The following is a 27937-nucleotide window of genomic DNA, read 5'->3' as shown; positions in this document are numbered from 1 at the left end:
ACTGCACACAGTCCTTGGTAGCTGCCCATTGAAGTATCAAAGGTTTCGTTTGTTCTAGTAGCACCTCCCACCACCAATATCCCCAAACCCATATTCATGAGCTTACTGCTTATACTACATGCTATATGCAACATACATACAAAACATGAATCCACATACAGAGGTGTAACTAGGATGAAGGTCTGTAATGTGGAAATACCTTATTTTAGACTGAAATAGGCCACCATGAGATTCAGTGGCAAAGAGTTACAGAATATTTTAAAAGTATCCCAACATCATTGTTTGGAGGCAGGTGATAACAACTCTTGCACGTACATAAGTACATTTCCTCACGCTTTGTTATCTGGCAGCATACATTTTTCTTACTCCCTCTCCAGCTGAAGTTTACTAAATATCCCATGTTACCAGTGGGGAAATTCTCCCCATCCAAGTTGCAGATATGCGCTCAAGAACAGGCAGCGGAGGAGGCAGGAATGACACAGGGGCTCTGCCAGGCTACAGCAGACAGCAAGGACCAAACTCCTGCGCTGCTTCTGGAGACTGCTTTCAGGGATACCACTGTGCAGCCTGCTGCAACAAAACACAGCCTCAAGAGCACAGCAAGAGACACCCTTCTGTGTGTCCTGGGTTTGGGTCACAGGTGAAAATAAAGTTGCAGTCAGTTGAGCTAAAAATCAAAGACAGAAGTTGGGAGAGCCAGAGGTGTCCCAGCCAGTGGCACAGTTTGAGGAGCAGATGGCCACTGCTTGGCCTCCCACATGGTGCCAAGTGCACTGACTTTGAAGGACATGGGAATGGCACCAGAGGATGTTTTTCCAGTGGAAATATCAAAGTTATTTCAAAACAGATACCCCTGTGGAGCATACTCTGTCCTTCCCAGAGCCTCCCTCTGCAGGCAGCAGAGCCAGCTACCCAGCCACCACTGGAAATGGGAGAGCTGCATATCCTGTCTCTCCTTCTCCTTTTCTAACATGGCTGTCTGGAGCCACAGGCTGGCACAAAGCCTTATCAAATCCACCACATTGTATAACAGCACCTCTGCCACGTTTCTAGCCTAACAAATTCTGAAGGAAATCAGTAATTAATATCTCAGAGGCAGTGGAAGACACCCTCTTCCCATGCCTGCTGCTGTGCGTCTCCGTGAACTCCACTAAACTCCAGTGCAGCGAGTCCAGGTTTAGCTGTGCAACTCTTTTTTTTTATTATTATTTTTTTTAATAGAAGCTTCTGGAAGTCGCTAAAAATAAAATTGTTTGGGTTTTCAGACCTAATCCAAACACATTTTTGTTGTCTTTCAAGATGGCACTTCCCCCTTGTCCCTACTTGACAACAGACTTTTCAGTCATTAAGAATGCTCTGCATGCACAGAAATATCTTGGGCTATTTTTCCCATAATCAAAAGAAAACAAATCCCAGAGCAGCCCTGGCAGGCCGCTTCCGGCCAGCTCTGCTGCCCCCCCAGAGACCCATCATGCTGCTGCTGACTTCAGAGGGCAAACAAGAAAGTTTGCTTTCAGTATAAAATTAGACACTAAAATGAACTGACTTTTTTTCTTCCCAAAAACCAAACTCTTGCCCAACTACTTTTCCATTAAACATATTCCAAGGCAGTAATTTAGATGTGTATGAGTGGCTTGGATTGTATCAGCCAGCATTTATGTTCACTCCCCACTCCCCTCCTGCTGTCAGTACAATTTTGATGTATTCCTGGCCAACGCTAGAGGTTCACACCACATTGCAGTCACTCTGAAGCTGCTGTGATAGAGCTCAAACCCCACTGTCAGCTACCAGGATGCCCTCTGCTATTGCCTGCTTGTTTTCACATGCTTTGTCCAACAAGGCCCCTCGATTATAAAGAATTGGCATTTTGAAGAAACTGCAAAGTCACCTACTTCATTATCCTCCTTTAAGACCCTACCTAACACCCTCACCTGCTGTGATGTCTGCATGAGCTCTGCCGATCAGGCTTGGTAGTGCTTGGTGGCTACCACCTGTACCCATTATTCCACCTAAAATCACAACAGTCAACTTCTGAGGGCAAAAAGCTTTTTTGTTTGTTTAAAAAAAAAAAAATGATTACACATTTGCAACCCTACAAGTTTACAAGTAAACACCACCAAATTCTTCACTACTGCCAAAATCTCCTTGACCTCACGTAATGGCACTTTTGCTACAGGAAGTACTTCTCTACTAATGTCTGACACTGAAATGTAAACATCTATCAAAGCCACCCCTAGCCGCAGTAGTGTACCTGCAGGAGATTTACACTGTTAAGTATAAATTATAGAAATTTACAAGCAGTTCACAATAACTTACCCAACTAGTTGTTTGCATTCCCTGCCCAGCAGAGATAACATGGGTTAGCAAATTGCTGGCCACTACCTGGAAGTGTTGCTAAAAACTTCTGAAACAACAAAAGTAAGCATGAAACAAGGCTGCAAAGCAGTACCACTTAAACATTTATGCAGAGTTATGCAGAGTTAGAAAAAACATCTGGGAGTCTAAACCAACACTTTGCTACCCATGTACAGCACCTAGCACAATGGAGACCAGGCGCAGCTAGGCCTTACAACAACAACACCTTCTCCAAGCTTGGTCCACCAGCAAGTCCTTCAACAAGGCCTAGAGCAGCTCTGCAACAAACTTGAGGATCACCAGAAGTCAGGGACCTACTGAAATCATAGGTGCAGAGGCCACGGGGAGCTCCAAAGGGTCTCCAAGCAGCATGAGCATTTGGAAAGCTCAGGACCAGACATTTTACTTATATTTTACTTACACACACTTACTCACTCCTTCCATGGTCAAATCCAAACCTCTAAACAAAAAGCAGCAGCAACACCAGCCAACCACAGCAATCCCAGCCCAGCCCCTGGACTGGAGCAGCTTCTGCGATAGGCTCCATACTTACCTTGACTCCACAGAGATGAAGGTTTCTGCAGCCAGCGATCGATCAGTTCATAAAAACAAAATGTCCTCATTCTTTGATTTTCTAACATCAAAGAAAAGACACCCACACAACCTTATTGAAGGTGAGTGAAAAAGCAGGGGTTTATCCTTTTGTCCATTCCCCAGCTTACTAAATATTTGTGTACAGGATGCTGCAGAACTCCATACAGCCACCTAGTGCTGAAAAAAATACCATGTCCCCACTTCTGTGACTGTTCTCTGCAGTCCCATAAATATTTGGGACTAAGCATCCGGAACAAAAGCCAAGTCTCTGCAAAAGTCAAGACTGCATACTTCCACTTATGGGCAGCAGCAAGTCTGAGAACAAAACAGCCGATGAACTGCGCACACAGGAAATGCATTTTTATCTTAATGAATTGAGATTAAGAAGGACATCCTACGAAAGATGTGGCTAGTGATCATGGATTCACCAATGGTCATTATTTGTGGCACCTCTCCTCTATGCTGCTGGCCTATGCTGAGTAGCAAGTAAATCTGTGTATTTTAAGGGTACCTGAGCTGCCCACCCCACTGCAGGTCCTCAGACCTCCTGCTCTCCAGCCACATTGCTCTCTTCTCTTCCTAACAGGGAGCCTCCAAGATTTGCTTCAGTCAAATCCTTCCTACTCCTTGCCATAACACGACCAAGTGCCTGTCCTCATATCTAATCATGGCTATAAAATACCTGGGATGTGCTTCCTCCACATCAGTTGCTCCTATGCTCACATGGCCTTGGCCTTCTCCCATGTGCTGGCGCATTGTGCAGCCATGCAATGGAGCAGATCAGGGAATTTATTTGGGTTAGCACTAAACTAGCAAAAAAAAAAAAAAAAAAAGAAAAAAAAAGGTTGCATTAAGCCAGATCAATTACCTGATCCTGCTCACCACATAGGGGCTCAGATGCCTGTGCCAGCAGGAGAGCGGGGATAGCACTGGTGCAAGCTGGTGGCCTGATGCATTCAGCAAATGACAGCCCAAGACATCACCTCTGCCTCACCCCGGCCAGAAACAGCAAATGGGAGTCTAAAATACGCCCCGTAACACTTCCGTTGGGGCATAACCCTAGTTAAAAACAAGTTAGTTACTTAACACTTTTCTTTAAAACCATTATTTTTCTGCAGCTTTCAGACTGGCTGCCCAGAAGGTTGCAGTTAACCACTTTCAGGCAGTGCCCAGTTTGGATGTCAGTATGGAATATCCTTATTTATTGTTTTTTTTTTTTTCCTCCTTAGAATTAAAAAATATTTTGCCATGCAGCTAGCTAACCAGGTCTTGGATTTTATTGCTTGTTCTCTTGCTTATAAGGGAAACTTGAAACAAATTAAAATTATTCTGGCCTCGAACTAAAGGTCAGCGTTGTGGGGAAAGATGACTTGTTTGGAATTCAGTCAGGAAGTTTAATACAAATAATCCAGCTTGAAGTTCTGTGAGAACAAGTCCCAGCCAAAAAAAAAAAAAGTGCTGATAGAACTAATTTAAGTACTAAATCTCTCCTTTCCAAGCATTTTTTCCACTGATAAACCCAGAGGCTTTTAAAGCTGCCATGGGAATAACTATTTAGCTGAGGTGTGAAGGAGATACTATTCGTACCTTCTGAGATAAAGCTGGGCCTTTGTCAGAAGACTTGAACAGGAACGAGCAAAGGAAGGGATAAAGGTATTGCTGTAAGTTGCCATGCAGATGGACCATGCTGTACAGAGACTCCATTACCTGTTACAAAACATCAGTCTGCAACCTTTTTTCAGCCCAGTGTTCATGCCACTAAAAAGGGAGAGCAGCTGATACAATCCAACTGTTGACTTGCAAATAAACAACTAACTTGTTATTAAAGAAATGTCATGCAGGTGTACAGATGCCTTCTGTATTTATAGAGAAATATTTCCTTCTCTGAGACTACATCCCAAATTACATTTGGAAGTGTTCACAACACAGAGAAAGCAGAGAAAGTCTTTAAGATATTCTATTCCCACTAGAAACAGATAATAAAAAACAGATATGCGAAATAGTGAAAAAGAGTAGATGCTCCACCTTCACATCACTGCCAGCTTTGAAAGGATGTCTTCACAAAGAATGGGAGAGAAAGCATTTGGATTTTTTAGGGTGTGTGCATGTATGTAAATACATAAGCACTTGTATTTTTTTAATAAAGCCTACAAGGACACAACTGATTCGGAAATACCTTCCATAACACTGGGAATAAGAATATGAATTCTTGATTCCTCACGGGTTTATACCCGTGAGCTTGCTCTGACTGAAGCCAGAGGGACTATAAAAGCTTCTGCATCCAAAGATTTAAACCCAGACTTAACCACTCTGTGTTTTTCTGGCTGACCAAAAGCCTTCACCAAGAAACAAAAAAAATCTTTCAACCCTATGTTGTTGTTACAAAGCATTCATTTCCACCAGCAACTGGCTACTCACATCAAACAAATTGTACTTGGGACTAAACAAGGATCAAGACCAAACAGCTTGAAATGTTTTCATAACAGTCAAATAATACAGCAAGTTCAGAGTGCCACGGTCCAGGATGAAATTGTCCTGTAGTAAGACAGGACCATGCATTGACCAAAAAGCCTATATAGGTCTTAAAAGAATGTTAGTGCATTTCCAGAGCTGCTGAACTAGAATAATAATTAATCTCTTTGAAAATCTGTAAGCAAGCTTTAAATTCAGCTTCCGTACCTGAATCTAACAGGACAACTAGTCAAATACTACTACTGAAAAAAATAATAATAATAAAATCACTCTTTACATTTGATGGACAAATATTTTGATAATTTTGCAGGGAAATTTGTTGTGGCCTGTCTTTCACCATGAAACATACACTTTGTGGATGTTGGAGCAGTGTTATTACCACAATTCAACAGTCTTTCAAAAGAGGTTCCTGCTGTGTTACCTGCACATTCTACATTCTATTTCAACCCTTCCTGTACGATTGCAACTCACTGCTGCCCTCTTTACTCCAATATCAGTTCCAGTGCCTGATAAAAACAGCACCAGGAGACATCTTCCCACTCAGCGATTCAGATTGTTATTTAAGTATTTGTCCTCTCTTCACAACAAAAATAACCTGGAGAAAGTTATATGCTTCGTTCAGAGAAAAAAAAAAAAAAGTCCCAGTAATTCGGGGTGGGGGGGGGGGTAAGAAAAAACAAGAAGCACAACTGACTCACCAAGTGTTCACTTCCAACAAATAACAAGATGTTTTGCCACCCAAGATGTTATAACCAGACCTTAAAACATGGCTGTTTAAATTTGCCTCTAATGAAACATCAACAAAAGTATCTATAGCCTCTCTCCTTCTGCATGTCTCTGCGAGGCAGGTGCAGATTTCAGGAAGGTTCACAAAACAGACTCAGATGTGACCAATTTGTAAATTCCCAGGCAACTATCTGGAGAAAGGTTACTGCTGCCAAAAATGTGCACTTTGGAACGTTGTGGAATGTTTTCTGTGTTTACAGTAATGGTTTCACTTCATTCGGTCCTCATGATAAAGGATCAGACGCATTTCAGAGAAATATTAAGCACTACGGTGCTTAAGTGACAGTGTTGGTGTCAGTGCTCTCGCTCCAGCTGGTTAACAGATAGAGGCACCCGCAAGTGTTCTCCCAAAGGAACTGCAGCATTTTCCTGATGCATTTTAGAGGTTATTTCAGGGAGGAAAAGCACAATTTTCCATTTCCCAAATAAAGTTACATAATAAAGCATAGCCACCAACAAGCCAGCTCTGCCTTGAATAGAAGAGAGAGTTTATAAACGTCTTTTGGAAGGTAAGCTCTCCTGAACTACGTTCATGGAAAATTTTACTACAAACCACATTTCAGGTCATGCTTTCCTGGTGTTCATATACATTTAAAGCATAATCCACCAGGAGGTGAATAAACTTGTCTGGGCGAGGAACCTAACCAACTGCTGGAAGGGTGAGTACCTCCCTCTGAGCGACCAGCTCTTAGCAGGAAAGGGATACAAGAAGAGTTGCTTATCCCCCCTCTAGTTTCAGTTCAGACAAAATCCAACAGATTTTTTTTTTTCCCCCTACAGTATAGAAGGAAGAAATAACTACCTCATCAATTGCCTCATATCCTCAGATTCCTCCCTAAATTTTACAGCTTGGTTCTGAACCAAAAGCTTAAATAAAACCGTAACAAAGGAATTGGTATAACATAGCCGATAACATAGCACGAGAACACACACATTTCTTGAACGACTCCTGCATCACAGTGTCAGGGGGGAGGAATATTCCTTTCAGTGAATAAAACTAAATTTTTGGTCAAAGAACAAGCCCAAACATTGATTTCTTTCAATCAGTACAGATTTATTCTCTGATGACTGTGTAAAGCATCAGCTTCATACTAGCAATACAGAAATATTAATTTAATTCATGGTTAACTTACTCTTTGCCAGATAACTTTCTTGGGATGCCTTTTTTTCCAGTTTGTCTTGTTTCTCAAACCAGCAAAAATGAAAGGATTCACATGTGTCATTTTTAATGCTGAACATTAAAGACAAATGTTCCTTTTGGCCAAAACCAAGGAAGTTCCTACAACTCTGCTCTTCACTGGTAATAGAGTCAGACAGTCCATTACTTATTCTGTTTCATGATTTAGTCTACACAAAGTACTGAAAAATAAGAAACAGCAATGCTAACCCAAAAAGTAAGTTTCGTCCCAAACCTCTGTTTATATGTGCAATGCCAGCAAAGCCCTTTGGCATGACTGTTGCATAGCAGCCACCCAAATTTTGTACTCTAAAGGGAGATAAGCTTTTCCAACATACCTGTCAAGCTTCAGCCAAATTTACAAAAAAGAATACCTACATTTCTGCTTGTATTATACATTTGCATGTGTATAATACCCACGAGACAAAGAAAAGTGTTATCAGAGGTATCTTAAATGTCACCTTATTGCTCAAAGACAACAAAATAGATGTCATGAACAACCAGAACAAATACCATTTCTGAGCACCAAAGCCTGACACTCATCCTATGAGCAGCAGAAGTTGGAAAAGTGATGGTATTCAGAAGAAGCAGATGACCAGGAGATTTTCAGGCTCGTACTGGCCCACCAAGCAATGGTGGCAAACCAGACATCCCTCTGCCTTAGCGTCTGCTATTTATAAGCTGTTATATCAAAAAGCCAGTCCCACAACGGAGTACTACTATGAGAAACAAGCAGAGGCATGAATTAATGCATTAACACTTCGAAATTCCCTTTATGTTTGTCAGACTCTCCTAATTCACCGAACGAGGGTGAAGCTCCCTGTACAAACAGCAGCTCTGCGCAGCACTGTCTCCCTCCCGTTACTGCTGCCTCCTGTTAAAGAACAACGTGACAGCAGTGACACAGAACAGCTGCCCCCAGAAAGTTTACTCTCGTGGGCCTGCCAGCGCCTACCATCTGCAGCTCCCTGCACAATGTCACATCTACCTTTCATGCCGCTCAGGGCTTTTAAAAGTCTCCAGAGCAGCAGTGGTGGCATGCAAGGGGGAAACAGTAAACCTTCTACCTCCAGATTACTTTAGCAGTTTTGAGGGAATTTTTTTTGCCATCTTGGAGGACTAAAATAGGTCAGAAGGCCTGTTTTTCCAAATTATTTACAAAGTCTTTTCATGGTTATGAGTGATTCATATGGCTCCTGAGGAGTAAAAAATAAATAAATTAAAACCCAAAGCCCAAGAAACACTCTCCTCTCCGTGTTCATTTTTTGCTATACCCTCAAGCTCTGGAATGGAGGGAAAAGGAATTCAAGTGTATACATAAAGGTCTATATAGCTACAGCATAAGTATATGAAAATGTAACCCACAAGAATACTGGCTGCATGCTCAAGAAGCCGGTAGCATACAAAAAGATTTCATTTGCAGAGCTGGACTCTAGACAGATGAGGTTTTAAGAGCTTCAAGAATTTGTGCTCAGGTGCACGCCTACTTTTTTTCCTAAATATTTTGTCATGCATTTTGCCACACACACTCAAGCCAAAGCAAGCAGCCTCATGCTGGCCAGAAATACATCTCTGCAAAAGAGAGACGGGCCAGCATGAGCTGTGGCAGACACCCAACACGAAGGAAGCTTGCTTGCACCTCTCCTAGTACATCTGACCACCCTCAGGAGGACCTAAGCCCTGCAACTGTGCCCGTGACAGTGACATGGCACACAGGGGCCAGGTGGGAGCCACTGCTGCTTGCACACCTGACTATTCCCGAAGTTCCCTGCCAACAACTGTCATTATCTGCTCATTTACAGGGATCCCCCCGCCATAATCCTTCTCTTCCCTTCAGCCATTTGCATGTTGCCTCCCTGTAGGCAGCCGCTAGCCTCCCCAGCACCATCACTAGTAACAAACTTCATTTCCATCCCGGAGAGCATCTCTATCCATACACAAACCTTTGCTGACCTGAACTGTGAATTTGCCACTCGCTCTCTTTCCTTGTAGGGCAGTGATAAGATAACATTTACACTGTATTACAAATACACTGTATTCACCTGTATTTGTAAGTGGAAAAATCTTTTTAAAGCAGAAGCATAGCAGTTAATTTCAACTACATGAATAGCTTCTTGGAGAAGCTACACCTTTACATTTCCCACTGTAAAACCCAAAGATTTACTGGAATCCAGGCAGCATTAATGCTATTGTGTCTGCAGACTAACCAGGTAACATGAAAGGCATTCCCCTCATGAACAAAGCAAAACAGATGCAACTTAGGCAGCGTGATCTGCTCTCGTTAGGGATGCGAGTGGATACGTATCCCTCCAACCAAGGCACCTCAATTAAAGCTGTGCTTTCTGACCTTCGCAGTAACTGCGTGCAGATCTTCTGAAGTCCTTGCTAATGTGCATGGAGCTCAGTGTAAAGCCTATAAAGGTCCTTTAAACTACTGTCTTCACCTGTAGCTTCAGAGCAATTAATAGTTTCTGCACATGAACTTCCAAGGTACCTCCAGACTGACCAGCTCATGTGAGGTGGGATGGGCAACAATATGCATCAGAATGGATGGAAGAATGAATCTTAACCTACTAAGTTGTGGTACGGCCACTGGCCCTAGGCCACAGACTTGTTTAAAGACTATCCAGATAATTCAGGAAAGTAATGGTGCTATCATCAGCAGAGAATTGAATCTCTCAGGTACAGCATCACTTGTAATTAAACTAGCATTCATCGTAAGGAGCTGAATAGGCAAATGGTTTACGAACATGATCACACAGTTACACTGGGAAAGACAACATATGGACCATATTTACACACAACCCAAAAAGCACTGCAGCTCCACAAGGAAACATATAGAAATCAGATAAGTAATAGCAACTCATAGGAATGAAGCTAAGCATTATATGAAGAGAAATAAAAGCTCTTTCTCTTAGGGGACCTCTCATACTGTTGCAGGACATTTTACCAAGGCTTGCACACATACCGAAAAGACTTCTGCACAATTCGATAATGGCTACATACAACCAGACACCAAACCTCAGAGCTGGAGAGAGTCAACAGATTGACAAAAGGACTGAGAGCTGCATTCTGAAACCTGAGCCTCTCTCTAATTGCGCAAAACAAGTTTCCAAAGCTGAGATTTCTAAAATGAGTACGGCTCAAAGCACACAGAGACATTTGTTTCCAAGTCTTTCTGTGGATACCATGGATGTCTAGCCTTCTAACATACTTTAAAGTTTTGAAGGGAGACAGTGCCATACAGCAGAGCGGGTTCCCAACAGATGAACAGATAGCTCATTTGTGCAACTCTGCCTGAAGTGAGGGTGCAAGTACAGCACTTAACGCTTCTGCTCCTGCCTTCTCTCACTGTCTTTCTTTGAGCAACTTGCTTACTCCTAAGTAACCTATCCACAGAGCTGAAATAGCAGTATCTATCTGCCAGTAGTATCACAAGAAATAATTTGTTGACATCTGTGTGCTGTTCTGACTGTGGTGATGGACACTAGAGAAACATTTAGAAACAGATGTCTGTGGAGAGGTAAAAAAAAAAAAAACCACACCTGTGAATGTGTAAACATATAATATTTAGTACTTTTATAAATCCAACTCTGTATAGCAGAGACCTTCTAGTTAGTAAACATAAATAAGAGATGGTTTCTGAACAAATTGAACTACAACACAAAGTCTGTGTGATTTTTCCTTACAGAATTCAAACACAAGGTCTATACTTTCCACAACAGTACCAAAGCAACGCTTGTGAGACAACCAAGAGGACATTTTGTCCTGGACATCTCTTCCTGAAAACACACCTCTTAAAAGAAGAAAGTCAGTCGAGGTGACATAAGGACTGTACTTTAGCAAGCTTCAAAGTTTCTGTGAAGATTAACCAGAGTCAAGATCTCCTTTCCCATTAGCAGAGACCCTCAAATAGTGTATGTGGGAATCACACAGGTGATAGTTAAGGAGGAGGGATTTCTGGTATGTCAACAAAATGTGAATGTTATTAGGAAATGGTAGAAGTGAGACTCACAGGAAGTTTCTGTACACAGCAAAGCCTTGATCCGTATTTCAACAGGAGTGGTGGCTTTAGGCACCACCATACTCCTGCTGCTCCATTCCTAAATATCGGGATTCAAAGAGCAGTGTCTCGCTAAAGTCAAATGACAATACCATTACCTGCAACCTGTCCCTTCACTACCAGCAAAAAGTAATGTGCCACCCCACTTACATCCTTAATCAAGACTTCAAAACTGGCTGGGTAATAAGTGCATTTACTCTAACTTACAAGTAAGGTACAACTTAAGACTACTAGAAGTGATTTATCTCAGTGAACCAAGAAATAAGGAAATAATAAGGGAGGGCCTGGGGCAAACACTTCTGGGCTGCTTATCTGGGACAGTTTTTAGCTACAATTAGTCGTTGGTACATTTTTGTTATCCTTCCACTCCACTGTTTTCTTCAATTAAGGACAGCTGACAACGTCTTTCACGGCATAGTTGAGACAAACCACAATTTTTTCTTCTGTACAAAATTTGTTGCTATTATTTAACATCTATTTTCCTTATTGTCTGTCTTGCATTAATTCTTGTCCCTTCCATAGCTTCAGGTTCAGTCTATTGGAAAACGGTCAGCACAATAATCCCTATCTCACTCATTTCCCAGCAAAGAGGAAAAACATTTCTTCCTTGAAGTTTCCAGTGGCGGTTACTGGAAGAATTACATGGCTTGCAGGAAAGAAGTACACTTGCACACAAGGAGAAGAACAACCAAGACTGCTCCAGCCAGAGGTTCCCAAAGAGCAGGTGAGCAGCATTTACTCCTACTGAGATCACTCTCAAAACTCTCAAAGCCATCTCCGGACCTAACGATCAGTTCGACTCAACCCTAACCAGAATAAATCAAGGACAGAAAGCCTCTTCTGTGTCAACTACAAAGGTCTTTATCTTGTATTTTTTCTTTTTCTCTGATGCCACACAGCACATGGAACGGAAGTCCTACAGAGTACAGATATTCTGGCACAAATGCTCTCCGCAAACAGGAATGGCCACCAAAATGCACAAAGAGTAGATGCTGGGGACTTCACTGAGAGGTAAGATCCACATGTTCAAATCTCATCTTGCCAAACTTCAGCGACCTGGAGCAAAAACCTCTGCTTTGACTCAGACATAGTAGGTACTTGGTTTCTCATATCCCAAGTGCAAGCAATCTTTTTTCTGCCAGTGCTTCTTCCCCTATCTCATTTGTCCCAGGCATGTTCTGGCACAGTGATACACTTCAATTAGATTTTGTTCAGCCAAGAAATGCCTGACAATCTCTAATCTTAGCATTTATCTTCTCTCCTTATTCCCTGTGGTTGTCCTGTGTGAAAAGTTATTGTCTTGAAAACAAAAGCACAGAGCAGAATATTTATGACACTTAAGAGACTAGCAAATTCATGAGCTGCTGAACATGGGGAATCACTAGATAAAATCCACAATGCACAAAGCAAATCCACAAAACGCACAAGCTTTGCTTGTGCAAAAATCTTAGTTTTAATGCTGGGAAGAGCCTTTTACCATGGAACTCATCATGAACTAATGGTAACCTCTGAACCAGTGCACCAGGTATATTCCCTGCACAAAGGGACACTACCAGACACAGACTCACTGTGCCTTCAACACTGTTGATGCTTTTTTATCCGTGCAAATAAGTACATTGTGTTAAAAAAAAAAAAATCTCTCCATATTTTCCTAAAATGTACTTTCTTATGAGCAAATTATTACCTTGCATAAAAACCAGGTGAAACTTTAAGTCTTTTATCCAGCTTTCATGTTTACGTGACCTTTTTCAGGTATTGATATACCTGAGCTGAAACACTGAGATCACCAAAATTCATGTAGTAGAAAAAGAATAATACTACATTTGGTAAACAGAGAAACATAACAAGTGGTTACATTTACTGCAGAAGAGTTTGGATATAAGTCTCCCAAACAGCAAAACATGAAAACACCTTGCATTCAAAGTACAGCTGTTTTGCTTTTCAGTAAGAAATAGACTTTTAAAGCTAAAATCCCGTTAAACATGTAGGGAAAGGTTTGGCAAGACAGATTGTTTTCCATCATTAGATGAAATTTTGAAAGCTGTTTCCTAGCAGAACATTTCATTGCACATGTTTTGGACACTTTCATCTGACTTTCAAGTCAACTGAGATCACTGCTTACACCTCTTATGGTTAAAAGAGAAACAGCAGATTTCTGAACATAAAAATAGCTCTCCTTTCCAGAACAAAACCAGAGTTTCAGAGGGAAAAAGTGCTAAATTAATTCACAAGAGTGGATTTTTTTTTCCCCAAAGAAATAAATCCTTCCTATAGTTACACTTGCACAGTGGTTTAATTAAATATCAAAAATCTCCTTTAAATAAATAAATAAAAATAATAGCTTCTAGAACATTAAAAAGCCCACTCTCCGTGTTTAAGTATCCTGTGGGAAGACTTGCAATACCCACTACCTAAGTTAATTTCTACAAACCCACAGGTAGGACTTTACTGTCCTTGAATGCATGCAGTGCACCATATTCTCTTCCCTAGGGACATACTGATTACTGATGCTTCGCAAAAAGAAGAGGACGCAGCACGTTTACACTGCAACATACTTTCATACATCAGTGCATTTCTTGCCCAGCATTACGTTATTTGGGACGATTCCACAGAGAAAGCCAGTGTGTCCCTTAGAAGTTCATTGACTCCCACCACAAAACACATCTCATCTTGGAGATGAATCCTGTCTCTGAGAGGAAGTGAGTGGCCACAGACTGCTTTGTTGGGTTGGAAATCAACAGCAGAGCAGGTAACTCTAATGAAGGGCTCTATCTAACTCCCATTAGAAACAACTACAACAACAACAACCACTTAAGCACACTGTGTTTGTATTACCTCAAGGCATGAGAGAAATAAGCTAGTCTTCCAGGGGTAGGAGCCCTCACGTGCAAGGGCGAAAGCAGCAGCTACTTCCTCATTGACATCCAGGACACTACACGGGATCTCCACCTGTCCTGGGGGTGACTTTAACCACAAAACCCACCTGAGTAACTCCTAAGTAACAAATATGCTCAGAGCTTTCAGCAAAGCATTACAGAATCCTTGAAATATATTCCCGGCTCAGTGCAAAAAGAATACATTCATCTTCCAAAAAAAAAGTTGAACGAGTTTATCAGAAACTTCCCTAGGATCACAGATAATGATCTCAAGTTCAAAACTGAAATTTCCCTGGATCTACTGTATTTTCTAATAGTTATGCCCTATTCTGAAATTAGAAAGAAAAGGTGACAGAAACAAAGCTGGTCCAGAGAAAGCAAAGACGGAGAAAAATTTCCCAGTAATTCATTCCTTTCACATCTTAGTGTATTTTTACCAGCTTTTCTAGTACAGGTTTTAAAGGTTTTTGGTTCAGATCACAGGACATGCAAAGTCTGCACTCTCTAAGCAAGAGCTGCATTCAAGTTACCAGGGCACTTCAGACAGTGACATTTCTTCCTGTTTTGCAGAACGGGCTGTTCAAGCTCTTCCCTTGGAAGAAAATACCTAGGGAACAGTATCACTAGTAGTTGGAAAACACGGATACTTCTTAAGACTTCAAGCAACACATCAACAATAGATAATACTTCACACAGAGGAATAATTCACAGGTTTTCTGCCAGATGCAGCTGTACTGGATATTACCAAACTGCACAGGGAGATTCAGCTGAATTGTGAAGGGCCGTGAAGTTAGGGCTAAAACTCTAGAGGAAACGCATGATGCTTCAAGGTGCCTCCAGCCAGTGGATGTTATGTGGTGAGCAAAGTGGGATGCTTTGCCCAGAACTTGGATGAGATGAGGAAAGTAAAGAAGAAAAACTGGAGACAATGATGCTCTGTGTGATACTGGGGAATCATCACTGTGAGCGTAGATGGCACTGTGTCACAGCCTGCCTTTTCTCAAAGGACAGCACTTGGGCCAGTTTTTAAAGACCAAGTAACTGGAGCTTTCTTCAACTAAAGACCCTCTTCATCCAGAAAATTAAGTACAAAAAGTCTTACAGTTCTCTCTAGAGATCAGTTCTAGAAGTGCAGCCCAAACCATCCATCTCTGGAGAAGCACCACAAGCTTATTCCTATTTTTATAGGTCTTTTTCTATGAGATGTTACAAGGGCTACATGCTGCCAAATCAGTGGAGGAGGAGGCGCCCTGTTCCTGGGCTACATGACTCAGGCTGCTGAGAACGGCACACCACACCCCGTGCTCTTCTGGCTGTGAAACACATCTACTCAGATGGGAAGAGTGTTTCAGTGACACCTCATTCTGCTGGCAGGCTGCACATGGAATTAACAACAACAACAAAAGGAGTGGGACATTTCTCAGTGGTTTACAAAACAAACAGGGAAAAAAAAAACAACACAGAGAAATCTATGACTAATATGATACAGTGAAAGAAAGAAATCACACAAACATCTCTGTTTCCATGACAAGGCTTATATATAGCAAAATGGTAAACAGAAAGAGCTGTTGTGTTCAAAGTGGATCACACTGACAGTGGAAAGACAGCTTTAGTTTACAGTATTCTGATATAAATAAAACCTGTTTCTAGCCATATTGATGCATTATTGATAATCTGCAGTTAATGTTCATCTCTGTCTATATCTCCAGGATGCTAGTTCAAACAGAGAAGTGTATGATGTCTGATATTCACCTTTATAATAACTGAAGGTGATGCAGGGGGTTGAATTCTGACAGCTTTCACTATGAAGGTCACTTGAAGGAGCTGGGAGTGAAACATCAGAGCACTCATAGCCTCCTTGTCCTCCAGATGTGCTTTTCCAGGTATCAAGCCTAACAACCACCAGAAAGCAGATTTTAAGGCAACTGTTCATACACTAGGGTTCATGACACCAGGTATGGTCGTACAGTCACAGACGGCTTCTTTGAGCCTAACAGAAATCCAGTTAAAGCTGGTATTTTTGCAAGTAGTTGTGCTCATGCTAAACTACAGCTCAAAGAGTAGAATTGCAGTCAGAAGTTTGGGAGTTTCTCAGGAAAACAATAATGGCATCATTCCCATTTGGCACTAGATGTGACTTCAGCATTCAGAATTGAAAATGTGTCAAATGAAACAAACACTCACTCGATACCTACCAAAAGCATACAGGTATTAGTCAGTACATCCTAATGCATTGAAAAATACTCCAAACATAAACCATAACCATTAAAAAAAATGAGAGAAAGAGAGAGAAAGTTGATTAAAGTATTTGCTATCAGTGATCCACCCAACTTTATGAAAAAAAGAAAGATAACCGTATCTGTAAGCTATTTGTAGACATCAAAGATTTATCAGCAAAGCAATATGATAGTTTCCATGATTCATAGCTATCTTGTTAGATTTGTTGAGAGGGCATGGTGGGCGAGAAGATAAAGACAAAAGAGATTGTTATTTTTCAGCTTTAGTCAGATGGTAGCAGACTATTTCAAACAGTAATGAAGAAAATGAGACTTACACACACCTTGCAATATTTATGAACAGCTGGGCCCAGATACGTTTCCTTATGCAAACTGTTGAGTATGTAAATCAGCACTCACACAAACAGATCTCCATGTGCACAGCCATTTCCCCATGAAAGTTGCTTATTTCTTAAGCCAAACCTACTTCTATTCAAATCTATAGTACAATTTCTTCTGACTTGAGACGAAGCAGGAATAGAGATCTGACCTCTGCAATAAACATTCTCAAGGTTGTTTGCTTTATTTTAAGTCAGACCTACGTATGAGACTGTCCATCAGCTTGAAGATCCTTCAGCAATTGGAATAGATTTATGGGATGCCACTTCTATGATCTTTCCTCAACACATGTTCAGAAAAGCTTTCACAAGTGGTTATTCCCTCTAGATTGTACTCAGACTTACATTTCTGGTGCACCCAAAGGCCCTAGAAGCTTTGCCTACAGATTGAGAAAACAGAGTCCTTTGCATTTGGGATGCATTCACATTTTATTCCAGATCTTTTTATCATAAGAAACATCAGATATTATAATTTTTATAAAGAGTTTGACAGAACTCTGGTGTGTCAAACATACTGAAGCCCAAAACCCTAAAATCTATTAATCACAGCTAGCTTTGCTTAAGCTCTGTACACTGATACCAATTGTTTCTTTAGTTCTTCATTTCTTTTCATACAGAATATTTTTTCTTTAGTTTTTCCACCTACCAACATGGTTTTATTGGTGGCTAAAAGGCATCCAGGAAAAGTGATCTGTAAAACACAACAATGCAGTATGTTTCCCATGGCTACTCAAGTTATTAAAAGGTTAGTTCAAGTCTACAGGCAGTGAAATCATACCACCATTATCATCGCCTTGTGGGAGCAATAATTCTGGGTGGTCTGTAACACTACAACTCCTGGCCTCCTAGATAGTATGATGATATTGTCAAGAAGAGTCTATCTAGGAGTGTAACTAGGCTGAGGCTTTTTGACCTCATAGATAAATAGGTTTTGTTGAAAGCCGTTCTATTATTTTTCAGATTAGCTTAGACTTGCATTTGCTTCATTCTCTGTCGAGGGGGTAGGGAGAGAGAAGAGCCTTGAGATATCCAATAAATGTTTATCCAGCTGCAGTAGCTTGATTCTTAAAGTATAACTGTCAACATCTCCACTCCCTCATGCAAATCTAAATTTGTAAACAATCCTAATAATTCCTCCTCACTGTTGTTCGTTTTAGTTTTACATTCCTGACTGAACAGCTACAGTACTTGAAGCAAGGAAAGCAAAGCTAGCGAATCCAGTACTGTCTGTGGCGGAAAAAAATGTTGTACTAAAACCAGGGGCTCCCAGAACAGACTGTTCAATGCTAATTTTAAATCTTAAAAAATAGTGCCAGTTTGACATCAGTGGGCTATTTTTTCATATTTTTTAAATAATAAAGAGCAACTGTGTTGCCTTTTTTTCAGATGTTTGACTCAACTCCCATTCCCCTGTGTAAATGGCCTCAGAACATTTACGATTTTTAAGCTATGTAAGCAGAATTCCACTTTGCATGCATTTTCTTACCACCATACTTCATAAAACAAAATGTCTTTATCTAATTTGTCCATAGTTTGTTTTTGCCTAGATACACCATCCCGGCACAGAAAGTCAGTCAGTCTACTTAGGAAGGAGATCCACTAAGTTTTGTGTATCATGAACAAGTGGAATGTTACATTTTTTCCCCCTTTTTCATTAATAATTAAATAATAATAATAATGGAAGACATGGTACACCATCACTGAAGACATTTTATTCCAGGCACAGTGAAGAGCACTTTCCAGCACTTATGTAGCTTCAGCAACGGCCTGATCTTGCAAGTATTTATACACTGGCTTAACGGGGAATAGCTGTGATCGAATTAATGAGCCTAACAAACATCCAAGACTAGTCTCGCACATAAACATTTGTAGCACTAGGGACTAATAGCCTCAAAATTATAGAGACAATTCTATTTAAATATAATGTTTTAGAGATCTTTTTAAGATGTTAAAACAAATAATTCTCTGAGCAGCGAAATAAAGCGTTATTTCTCACAGTTTATATCTCACGATTGAAGTCCTTAGAGCATTCTGTAACGAACACAGCTCTTCCCTCAGAAAAAGTCTAAGTCCCTTTCCACTTTTTCTGCAGGTATTTTCGGATCACTTTAAGACGATAGGACCTTTGATATCTCTTTCTCTCTCAAATTTGGTTAGAAGTTGGCCCAAAAATTCAGAGGCTATAAGGGGACTTGTAAAGCAATGGCATAGACCCTGTTTCTAGCATGATCTCTTCAGAAAAAGACTGAAGACAACAAAGAAGTCTAAAACAAAACCTGCTATACCTTATTGAACCCACAGTTGTAAAAGACATGTCTAGTTTGTATATATTGATTTGGCAGGTTATATGCTAAAAAGAATGCCTTAACAGAAGGAGCTGGCCCAAACTTAACTCTGTACTTCCTATTTACAGTTTTGGTTCTCAGCTTTGACACAGCCTTTATATTGCTTTCTAAATGCAAAGGTTTAACTACACATTTCCTCACCCTCAGTCGGCTTACCAGCAACTGAAATGAGTGCCACACAGAACACCAAAACTTTGGTATTTCTCTGTATTTCATGTGAAGTCTGCTTTCAAACATGTTCCTGCTGGTAGGGGGAAACCTGAAATATAGATTCCTGTCCTTATTTTCTCTATTACTTCCTTCTCTCTTCTAAGACGTGCTAATGAGGCATTTTTTTAGAGGATTTCTCCTCCCCCCCCCCCCCCCCTTTATCATAGCCAAGAGCTTTCCACACTTCTCTGGAGAAAACATTTTGGTCAGTTGGCTGACAAGCAGTCACCTAATGCTATCTCTAGAGCCTTGAAGGTCCTAAGCTTTCAGGTGGTTTCGAGTACCTCTTTCCATCACATATTCAATAAAATCTTAAGGCCCTGGGTTGTTCAACAGGCTGATATTCGCACAATCTTAATGGTAAATACCATATTCACAAAGATACCAGAACTAGCACATGTTGCTACTGATGGTCAAGTCTCTTCATTGCTTTGGAAAAGACTAAGGACATTCCTTGGACATTGAAACTCAGTCTGGATTCTCTAGATTCTGAGAGGCAAGGAATTAGAAATAAGTGTCCTGGGAAGCAGAGAAGAGGTACTATATCCTGCTCCTGGACTCAGTAAGTCATCCTTCAGCAACATTAGTGATGGAACGTGATATGAAAAAGATTCACCTCAACCTACCAGGTAACATTACTCATGTCTGCATGACCCTAACAAGGACAGCACGCATGGCTGAAAGTCAGCTTGGTACACAGATGTTGCCCTTGTGATCTGACCCCCTTTCTATTTGCAGCGGGAAGCCCCACAGAGCAGCTGCTGAAAGGCTCCACAAGAGAGGATGATATTACAGGGTTACAACTTCTCCAATTCCAGGCCTTTCAGAAAAGAATCTGAAGCCGATCCATTTTCCCAGTGATAGGTTCCTCAAATTTGGACCATTCATTCTGCCAAGTAACATTTTAACTTCCATTTCTTGTCCCTGAATTTCCTTATTTTCAATACAAACACAGAGAAGAATTGAAATGAGTTCCACTGCATGAAGCTTTCATATGTTTGTCCTTTCACTTCTTCGTACTTCATTGATCAGCCTTAGTTTTCTGTCAATATTTGTCACTAACAATCTGGCAAAACTCACTTGTAAAAATGACTTAAATAGTGTGCCATAAGACCTCGTCAATAATGCTTACAACACAGGCTTTGGTCACGCTTTGTAAATGCAGAATAGCACATACAGCTTTATAAGAAGGCATTAGAACGGCAGAGTCTTGAAATGCAGATTAAGCACATGATCATTTTGAGACCCTCTCTATGAAGCTTTGGGTGCTGTCACTGCAGCTCGTCCCCCATATCTCCTTGAGCAGCAATATCTTCAAAGAATTCCATCAAGGCAGCAAGCCGTGACCTCCATTTCCTGACTCTGTGTCAGCCCGCTGTAATCAAGCTGAGCTTTTCTGAGTAGTCTTCCATTTGATCTCTGAAAAAAAATGATTTATAGGACTTTCCCTCTAACGGATGTCAATCTCAGAGTGCCGGTGCATATGGGTGCTTTCCCAGTTGGAGAAAGGTTGTTGCACCAGCACGTGTGAGGCTGCAGGGAGCTTCTCTGAACTCAACAGCCTCGGCAAAATATTTCCCAAAGCTACTCCATTTCCCTCCTCACGAACCTTCCTGCTCTTGAGCAGGGGTGAATATTGCCCGTATACTGAGAGGGAGGAAGGACTCGGCCCCTGCCTCAAGTTACTTGGAGCAAGTGCCTGGCGCAGAGCAGGGTTAATGAAATGAGAGGGGAACAGCAGCAAGCTAATAAATCTCTATGAGCTTGAATGTGTGTCCTGGTCTGTATCCCATTAGTGACTGCTTATTTAAAAAAATAAATAAAACTAACATATCTAAGTGACACCTGGACACCAGCCAGTTCTCATTTTCTACCTCTAAAGCCCAATTCCTTAGTCAAGCAAATACTCATATACAAGAGAAATCCAAAATAAGAGCCATAGATCTTTGGAAAAACTAATCCCGGTTTCCAAAAAATAATTCTTACAAGGCAGGTGCTTCTTTTAAAAGCATCTTTATTATGCTTATTGTTGAAGCTGCATGAAATCTAAGTTTTTATTTTTTTTAAAAGAAAATCTTGATGTCTGTTTTCAGTATGAAACAAAATAAAGACCTAACATTCCTATAAATGGTAAGTTCTGGGTGAAACTTGGAGATTTCAGTGTTGCATTAGGATTTTGTTATAGTGCTAAATGTCACTAGTACAGCATAACTCATATTACTTTACAGCATTTACAATAATTTTTTTTAATTATTATTATTATTTATTTATTTTTTAGGTACTGAGGTTAGACATTGTTATTTTGTGAAATACTCCTGTAGTTTGGGAACTTGGATAATTTCTATGAAAAATGTAAACGTTAACTCTTGTAGACTTGGTAATAACTTTGATTTGTTTGCTTTTGTACTCATTTTGATTTAAAATAATTATGAAGTCTGGTGCATTAGGGCAGAATCTGATATGACAACACTAAGCATTTTTCTTAAAAAGCAGCGTAAAAGAAAGGTCAATAACAGATTGAGGTGTTTTGAACAATAATTAGGGTTTCTAAAGTTATATTCTACAGAAGGAAAAGCTTATTTAATTTCCTAGACAATTTTGCTAATATATAAGCTTATTAATAGATGAAAATTTAAGAAATGATTACAGATTTCAAAATGCTTTATTTTTTTCTAGTTAGATAAGTCAGATAAATCCCATATGCAGAGTAAATTTGTAGTGTCAGAGATGGACAAATGTTTCTGAAGATCAGTGAGAATGCTCAATGTGGGCATAGCTGAGTTCCCAACCTTCAAATTCTGATTATTTTTGAAAGCTTTTAAAGCAACTGAATTGACCTTCCTCACTGCATCATTCAGACACCATATTAGAGCCATGCACTACTTTCATCTTTCCTAACAGCCATTGAACACAGAACACATCACATCATTCTACTTCAGAGACAGATCTAGCCTTAGCTTATGCAGCTGTGTGTGATAATGCAATTAAAAGCCCAACACCTTCTGCAGTAAACGAAGAACCAGTAGGGCTAATGTCAGCTCCAGTTGCCTCTGACCCCTCAGACAACCAGACAACCCACTGGGGGTGAATTCAAGTTACTCCAGAGCAAGGATCGAAATACTCCGATCCACAGCGAGGGCACCAACCTACCCCTGCCTCCCATTTCTGTCCCAGGAGGGTATAATGTATGAGCTCCAGCTCACTTGAAAGCTTGCCAGGCAGTAGTTGTTGAGCCTGATCAAGGAACACAGCACATCACAGGGCAACAGGCAAACTGGAACATCTATTTATTGAAGTAAGCCATAGAACAGAGGAGATTTTGTTCACTTGCTTTATGTGAAGTGTCAAATTGGCCTCAAGACTGAGCTATTTAAAAACAAACAGTCCACTGGATTTCAACTAGTAATTCTAGAGGAGATTCAGACAGAGGGATGAAGACCATTTAGGTGCGATTAGCTCTTTTCCCCTCTGCTGCTCTGTCTATGGAGAATTAAGCAAGGGGAACAGAGGGATGAAGAGGAAAGGACGAGTCAGGGTACAGTACCACTGCAGATTTTTTATGTAAGTTCTCACCAAACAACTCCACCGCAATGCTCTTGTTATACTAAAAGTCTGTACTTGCCACAAACCAAAGAAAAGCTGCATGGCTATGTTTGCCCCTTGAAAAAAAAAAAAGGATTGCTTCTTTTGCCCTACAAAGTTTTGCCCTTATACCTTCCCTTGCCTTTATTTTCATTATAATCTTTGTCTTCCTGCAATGTCTGAGATTTCTTTTTAAGCTTTCAATTACTCCCCAATATCCATTGTCCCAACTCTCTACACTTCTCCTGTTTTACATGCAATCCATGTCCTGCAAGCATGTGAGGAGGCCAAATACCAGGCATCTTGGCACAAGCTAGTACTTTACACCTATTCACAAAGAGAAAACATTCCTCTTTTCTTAAGGAAGAAGAAAAAATAAAAAGGGGGAGCATAGCTCCACTGAGTACTCATAGCAAAGGGATGAAGTAATGTTTACACTCAGCCCAAAATATGTCTAGTCCTTTAATAACGACCCGTCAAAGCCGAAAATTAAGAGCGATAAGGTGAATCCACTATTATTAATTATTATGCATACTACAGTAATTTCCTGAGGTCCTGCGAGTGTCTCCATCACATTAGCTGCTTTACATCCACAAAACCAGGGGGACTTTGCTCCAGGGCTCTCCGAGCTTGCCAGGACTGCAACAATTCCAGGGCTTCCTCCGGAGCAAGTTGCAGCCAGAGCTACTCGCAGACCCTGCAGGCCAGTAGCCCCTCAGCAGTGACTCCCAGCAGCTGAGTCCCTCCAGATTTCCACAGCCAAGTCACAGCCTGGCGCTGGAGGGAACCTCACCCAGGCCCCATGACCACAGGCAGGAGTGCAGTACAGCAGCACCCGAGTCTCTGAAAGTCCTCCGAGCTTAGTCCCAGCCCCAAACCCCCAGAGCTGCCAGGGGAAGAGCAGAGGAGACAACAGAGAGAACAGGGGCAACCTTTGGGAAAGGGTCTCCAGCAGGGAAGGTCGGATGGGCAACAGTGGCTGCAAGCCAGCCGGGAGGGGGCGATGCCAAACAGAGCAAGAGCAGTGTTTATTTCAGGTAAGGCTCAAGTATTAAAAGAAGTTGGGAGCCTCTACATGTGACTGTAGCTGTTGGGTGCAAATATCCTCCTTCAGCCACTGACTCAAATGCCATGCCCCGTAGGTGAGCAGAGCAACACAGGTCCCCCACAGCTGCCACTGCTCCAGACAGCGGGCAGTCATCCGGCACGAGGAGGATGGGGAGCTCAGCACGAGCACCAAGCAGAAGTGGGGGGCTGTTCTGCCAGGCCTCAGTCTGGCATACAATGTAGAATTTTTAATTCCTCTTTCCTACTCAGCAAAATAAGCTAATGTGAGCAACAACCCAGAATCACAGCAGAGGAAGATCTTTGACCCAAAGTGTGAGTTTATTTACTGTCACTGTACCCTTTTATTTCAGACTTGCTTCTTAGAACCAGTTACCTGCCATCAATTCACGAGCTGTATTTAGGGGATGGTAAGCACTATGCCATTCCTCAAGATGTAACTGATTATTTTTGGACTTATACCAAATTCATCTTACTATCTTAACATTTTAATCGTGCTGATTCAAATCAGATGCTTAGCACACACAAGCCTGGTTGATGCCACAAGATGTAAACCACAGGCAGACCAGTACAGGCCACTATCAGAGAGAGCTCTGTGCTGCCCTGCTCTCTTCCCACAGGCACTGGTAGTGTTAGCTCATTGACGTGCACAGCTGTCTGAGGATGATGTGCTCCAGGCGTGATGGAAAGCAATCTATTTCTTAGTTAGGAAACCTGCAGTAGTAATACCTACCAGAGCCTATTTGTTGTTTTTTTTTTTTTTTTTTTTTTCCAGTTCTGAACTTTCAAGCCACTTCCAGTCAACAAAAAGAACATATCATGTACTCTTCCTGTCTAAGAGAAGGTAGATCCAGCCTCTTGTCTGAAGAATTCATAGTATAATCATCGCTTACATAACTCATTTTTATTTTCTAACATCACCAAAATGCACAATGGTTACTATTTTGAGATGAAGCACCATCCATGAACACAGAACAATACACTTTCTATTGATCATTAAAAAAAAAAAGAAGTAATAACCCATCAGGATAATGCATCTTCATATATTTCCACAAGTCCATCCTCCCAGGAAAACTTGTCTATTCTCATGGACACTTTGGCTGATAGCAAGGTATTCTCAACAAAGCCAAAAAGCACCCAGGATCCATTGGCTGTTGTCAAAAGGTGCCCAGATTACTGTTGCCCTGCTGGGGCAGCAAGAGCTGTGCCCAGGGAGAAACCTGGAGTTAAGGGCAAAGCAAGGCAAGCAGGGACCTCAGCAGCAAGCAACACAGTCCCACAGCCCCTGAGCAAGCAGAGCAGGTCCAGTGGCATTAACTGGGGTCAGCCACAGCCCCACACTCACCAGACAAGTTCTCAATGACGGGGCAGGTCCAAGGTAAAGTCTGGAAGGCAAGGTCAGGGTCATCAGAACACACAGCCAAGGACTGGCACGTGCATGGTATAGCTCAGACTAGGATCTGAGCTTAAATACAGCTCCTGAACAAAGGGAGAAAGCCCCCAGCAATGCTTCTCACAGGTTTTTCCACAGCATCCTGATGTGAGGTTACACAGCTGCGCTCCATCAGAGCTGGAACTGATCACAGCCAGGGGATGGACAAGAGGTTGCAGCCCCTGTTGCCTTGCTCAGCACCTGACACCCACCTCCGGGAGCAGAGCAGCAAGCTCACAGCCATGCAGCCTTCCTGTCACCTCTATAGCTGGGCTTCTCAAACAACTTTTTTCTGTATTGCATAGACTTTCAATATGAAAATGTATTATGCAGGACAGCTAGTTTTTTTTGTTTTGTTTTGTTTTTTCCCCACATACCTATTGGCTCATTTTTTGAAAGCAGACTGACTGGTGCAACAAATATAAATGTGAGTTTACCAATTACACTGAAGGATTCTTAACCCTATGCTTTAAGTTAGGTATATGTTTATGTGATGGCACATTTGTCAAAGCAAGAATTAGGCCATTCATGCATATTGTGGGGAAATACAAATGGGATTAGCTAGTCCCATTTATAAAAACAAAGACAGCATTAAAGTATAAAGATGGAAGGCATAACCTTAAGATCAGTGGGATTAAAACAATAAACAAACACCCCCCCCCCCCCCCCCCCCAAATCTAACACCCATGTTTACAATTCAAATGCATTTTGCTGTATACTAGCCATTCACAAGGGCCTATGCTCCACAAACACATTGCAGTATTTGAGAAAACTTCCAGTTACACACTTGATTTCTGGAAAACAAACAAACAAATCAAAACAAACCAAAAACCAGCATCACAACCATAATCTCAAACATCTATCAGCAGAAAAACAGCAAGGAGAACAAGCCAGAATTTTATTGTTGGGTCAGGCTAACTCAGCAAAGAAAGGTGTCTCCTCCCCCAAGCAGACACGTGCACAGCTGCAAATGAGCAAGGCAATACTCAGGTGATGCAAAACAGCAAAAACAAGGGCACAGAGGCAGGCCTGGTGCCTCCATTTGCCCTTGGCAGCAAACTGAAATTTGAAACATGCTACTTGGAAGAGATTTCTGCTTACTCTTATTTTCTAGGATTGAAGGAGGTTTTTTGTTCAAAGAACATGGACTTTGTTCAAACCTGACATTTCTGCAAAGCTGTATATTGTTGTAGTCTTGAAAAGAAATAGTTTAAAAGGTTAAAAGAAGAAATTCCTCATCAACTGGGATTTATTATGTGTTGTTTCTTTTTAAATATTTATTGTGTGAATAAACAGATAGTCTTGTGATAGACTCGTGGCTATGAGAAGTGAATAATTAATATAAATAATGCAAGTAACTGTATACAAAGCATACTGCTCCATGACAGAGATCAGTGCTGAATATTCAGACATATCTGTAGACCCATTTCAAATTATGTTCTCCTTTAAGTTTTTGTACCACTGCTCCCACCTCTAACAGCTCTGTATCATCAAACTGGAAGTGAGTTGGGCACACTGAAGTAGTGAATTTAATGTCTATAGTAGATGTGTCACAGTCACAACAGCTGACAGTTAAAAAACTCTCCTCACTAAGCCCTTCCTCAGGATAAAATGGGGATCCTTAAACTCCCCTATCACCATGCCTCACAGAACTTTTTTGCAAGCAATGAAGAGGATGGGGAGAATGGCACAAGAGGCCGTGCTGGTCCTTCTCTGCCTGAACCCACCTCTCAAAGTCACGTTTCTTCCTCCTGTTTGAATGAATACATCTTGGCCAGGGGTTGCTCTTTTCCAAATAATTCACATTGGCCTCAGTCATTGCCCTGCTGGTAATGAGTGACATTTTATATCGTTTAACCAAAGTCTCGATTTTAGTAAGTTTTGGCTCTTTTGATTATGCATGTGAATTAGAGAGCCTACCAAGATTTTAGGGACAAAATGTAGTGAATTCCCTAAGACAATTTCAACGCACTTCAAGCACTGGTAATGTAAGTTTTCTCTCAAACTAAACTTTGATAATTGCAGCTAGCCAGATAAGGATCAGACAAAGTCTTACTGCTGTTTCTGCCCTGTGAGGTATCAGGCTCTATGGAGGTTTGGAACTGCCATTGTTTAAGCACAGCAATCCCAAAATGTCAAAGCAAGCAATCATGAAATACCTCCCCCCAAAACAAGACCCATTTCTAGCAGTTTTCCTGTATAGAGGCAATGATGAACAAAATGTCTTAGAATACATGCAGCTTACCTTGATTAAAAGACATACTGCTTGTTTGTTTTAAAATCAATCTATCCTGTATTGGTTTACAAGCAAAACAATCTGTATCAGCAAGTGTTTTTATTACTAAAGCTGTGTCTGCAGTCTGGCT

The 27937-nt window shown here is 41.2% G+C and overlaps 1 long non-coding RNA gene across 3 annotated transcripts in view; it reads right to left on the bottom strand.

The window, feature by feature from the left end:
• LOC310879855 overlaps positions 1-27937 on the bottom strand; it is a 79005-nt gene that overhangs the window by 30868 nt on the left and 20200 nt on the right. The gene's annotated exons all lie outside the window — the stretch shown is intronic.

This window comes from Anser anser (assembly GCF_964211835.1).
Source record: "Anser anser genome assembly, chromosome: 11".
Taxonomy (NCBI): domain Eukaryota; kingdom Metazoa; phylum Chordata; class Aves; order Anseriformes; family Anatidae; genus Anser; species Anser anser.
The sequence above is the reverse complement of the archived record's forward strand: the minus strand, read 5'-3'. Positions and strand labels throughout refer to the sequence as shown.